Below are 4415 nucleotides of genomic sequence, written 5' to 3' on the forward strand. Positions count from 1 at the left end.
TTAGTGACTTAGTTGTCTACTAATTATCTAATTATAATCGCCTTACTTATATTATTAGTACTTAATATAGTAATAGCAAGTTTAGTAGATAGATGAGAGAGAGACATGAGGGTGAAGTAGTCTGAAGTGTAAAAGTAGGAAGGAGTAACCATGGTTAGAAGGGCGTGGACCAAAGTCTAAATAGAAGTGAAAAGAAAAAGAAAAGGGCATGTGGAAGTGGGTTAGTCTGAAGAAGCAGCCATGTTTGGTGTATGGTACTAATCACACTCTGTTACAGTCTGACCATTTCTGTCGCCTCCCCCATCAACCTTTTCATTCTTCTTCTCTTGACTGTGAGTCTCAATCGCCAATTTTTGTATGGTTTTTTTCTAAATAAATTTAATGTGTTCTAAGAATATAATGTCTGTGCTGACAAGGGATTAAGGAAAAAAGAAACATACTTGTGTAGCCCATGATTTTTCTAATAAAAATTGTTTGCTAATCTACATTTTATTTTCCTAACTTTTTCTATCGATTGAAAAGTTTAAGTTGAAATTTTTAGATTTCTTACTCCAAAATTACTCATGTTAAAGATATATGAGAGCACGAATATGGTTTTTTTATTTAAATAAAATAAAAAATCAATATTATTAAAATTTTCTAAACAAAATTTTAAAATGTGATTTTTTTTAACCCTATTAATATATATATTATTTTACGGTTGTGTGTATTAAATATTATATTAAATATCACATTCTAAAACGATTTACATATAAAATTTTATTACAAAATATATATAAATTGTTTCAAGACACCGAACTTCTCAATTTGCATATAATTCGTCCCAGCCTTGCATAGATGACACGGTTTTCACCTAAACTACTAGGCTCTAGTACGATTTACCTACAAAAAGCAACCCAAATTAGGATAACACGATTAATGAAAAAAAAATAAAAAAATAAAAACAAACAGCTAAGACGATTTATATAGACAATAGGCCTATAAATAAATGAATATAATATACACTTACAAACTTATTTGTATTCGTAAAATATAAGGTACACATCAAAGTTTAAAGATATGCTACGTGGTAAAATATAAACCATACATTTTAAAGTCACACTTTTCATTTAAAACTGTAACTCTTCATAAAGAAAAACGTCACCTAATGAAAAAAAGTAAATTAGAAGATTTAAGAGAAGAAATAATTAAATTATCAAAATTAATAGATAAAAAATTAATGATTTTAATCAATGTTAATTGTAATGACACCGAATTCTTAAAATCAATACAAAACAATTTTTTTCAAAATCTTTATTTTACTATAAGTTTTATTGAAGAACTTCAAAAATCTGAAAAAACTTATTTTTCACACGGAACTTCTAAAAAATGCTACCATGGAAATGATTCCCCACATCTTTATCATACTTTTAACCCACAATTAAATTCTATTAAATAAAGATTCAAAATATACAAAAATACCATCAAAATACGTTCCTAAAATTCAGGAAATAGAAGGAGAAAGAATACTCGATTTAGACTGTAAAAAGAACGAAAAAGAAATTTTCGAAAACTGGTTGAACTCCTTTTTATTAGAAGCCTTTACTAATCCAAAACTTAGTGCATTGTCTGGAAGAGACATTTGGAATTACATTAGGTTTCATACTAAAGGAACTATAAGAGATTATATGACATCAATAGAAAACCAAATAATAGAAGAATTAGAAACAAAAACAACAGCTTATGATAAGATATTATATATAATGATGATTCTATATAAAGAATTTTTTGGAAAAAATATTATAGATCATAGACAAGAAGTCTATAATAAAGAATATCAAGAAGCAAAAAACGATTTAGCTAATATTTAGATATATGATTTATGTAATGTGGAGTCTTATATATGTGAATATAGAATACATTATTACAAATTAAAAGAAGAAGATAAAAATAATTATCTTAGTATGTATATAACAAAACTTCCATATCCTGCTAATGAATTTATTGTAATACCTGGTCTAACCGAAATTAATTAAATAATAAGTTAAATAAGAGCGAATATGGTTGGAAGATTTGGCAATTGGAATTTGATAATTCAAATATGATATTTGGATTCAGTGAATTTTTCCGAGTCGGAAAACATAGTTTTCTGCGTAAAAGCGCGCAGTGGAATTTTGACCGGTAGTACCGGCTGAGATCTGTCTGGTACTACATCTGAGGAAATTGATTATGGGTAAATAAGATTAATAAATGAGGAACTATAATTAGGGAAGGTAGAAATATTTAAAGTGCAATTTAGAGCGCTAATCTTAAAGGTTTTGGCCCAAAATTGGGCCAATGGGCAAAAATAAGTGAACCGGGCCTAAGTGGGCCCAAGACCCAACATATATAAACATTAGTTATGAGCATTTCAGCTCATTTTGCCCTAAAGAAGGGGTGTTGGGCGCTGAAATTGGGAAGAGAGAAGAGAAGAGAGAAAACCTAACTCTCTTTGATCTTCAAACCACCATAACTTGAGCTACGGAGCTCCGATTGACGAGCCGTTTGCAGCCACGCGTCGCTCTTCTCATCCTCTACAATTCTATCTAAGTTTTGTGGTGAGTATTCCATTCATCTCTTCCCATTTTTCGAAATTCCCCACTGTTACACGTTTTTGGGTAATTAGTGTTGAAATCTTGTGATTTTGGGTGTTTAGGGATACTCCAACATGGATTCTAAGTGGGTTCTATCCCTACTTCATATGGGCTGAGGTAAGAAGTGCTCAAACCCTTGTGACTTGTCATTTTTATGAGCCCTAGGTTGATGTATGTATGTGATATTGGTTATGTTAGTGTATTACCCACCTGAGAGTCGTACCACCGTAATATCATTGATTTATGACTCGAGCATAAGGATTTGAATATTAGGGTGTTACATTATGGTATCAGAGCAGTTCGTCCTCGTGAGCCTGAGGGATGGAACTGCTTATGCTTCAATGCATACTCTGAGTCTGTGCCTGTGCTAGTTAGGGTATCTAACCGATACATCTAGCATGAAGTCCATGAGTGTACTTTTGGTACTTTAAAGCACTATACTTCCGATATTGAGACTGATAAACTTGATATCGATTGTTTGGTGTGTATAGGAACCAGATGGCGCCTCGTGGACCTGGTCGGGGACGTGAGAGAGATTGTACTAGTACTCAGGAACCGGAAATCAACCCGAATAACCCGGTAAACTTTATGGCGGTGTTGGAGAATATGGCTGCTACTATGCAGGCCATTGCGGAGGCTCTTGGGCAACAGATAAACAATAATGGCAACGGCGGAAGTGGAGTGACGAATGGATTTTTGACGGTTTAGAATTTCACAAATGAAATCTCGTTGAAGTATAGTCTCTAAACCAACAATAATCCTTTCGTACAAAAATTTGTTTGTCACAAGTACAAACCCCTAAAATCTATAAACCGAAGTATTTAAACCTCGGGTCGTCTCTCAAAGGACTTGCAATAAAATGTCTTGTTATTGGTTATGAGTTATTTTGGGGTTTTGGATGAGAGGCATGAAAAGTAAATGGCAATGGAAATAAACTAACTACTATAAAAGCTCTTGGCAAGATATGAGAACTAGAAATCCTATCCTAGTTATCCTTCTCGATTGTGATGAGAATTGTTCATTGCTACCACTTAGTTAACCCTTACTAAAGAAAGGAAAGTCAAGTGGATGAATTGACTTGAGCCACAAGTCCTAGCCAACTCCCAAGGAAAGACTAGCCTTAGTGTACTCCAAACCAATTAGCAATCTCTCCAATTATCAATCAACAAAGGAATTAGATAACTCAAGTGTCACTAATTACTCTACCTAGGCCAAGAGGAACAAAATCTACACTAAAATCCAACCAAGCATTTCATCAAACACTTGGAAGGCACAAAAGAAAAGTATAGTTAATCACAACAAGAATGAATTCTAACTACAATTGAATGTAAAGAATTAACAACAACAATCAAGGAAATCACAATTATCATGAATTACCTCAAATTGCATTATTGAAAGAAAACCAAGGAACAACGATATATCCAAAACAAAATGAAGAATTACAATTATTAAAGCACACAACTAGAAAGAGGAAGAGGAGAAGATTAAGAATTGGTAAATGAAAAGTGAATCAAAGCATGAGTTAAACCTAGATCTAAGAAGAGAGATTAATCTAAACCTAATCCTAATCCTAGAGAGAAGAGAGAGCTTCTCTCTCTAGAAACTAACTACAAAGCTCTCACTTAACTAATGGTAACTAACATCTAAAGTATGAAAAGTATCAAAAGTCCTAAGTGATAATGATGCCTTCCCCTTAATCCTTCATCCTTTTATTCCTTTCCCTTAGCAATTTGGCGCCAAAATGGGTTCAGAAAACCTCTCAAAATCGCCAGGCACGTGTTGCATTAATGAGGTCATGTGCCA

Source organism: Arachis ipaensis, chromosome B07, assembly GCF_000816755.2.
Source record: "Arachis ipaensis cultivar K30076 chromosome B07, Araip1.1, whole genome shotgun sequence".
Classification (NCBI taxonomy): domain Eukaryota; kingdom Viridiplantae; phylum Streptophyta; class Magnoliopsida; order Fabales; family Fabaceae; genus Arachis; species Arachis ipaensis.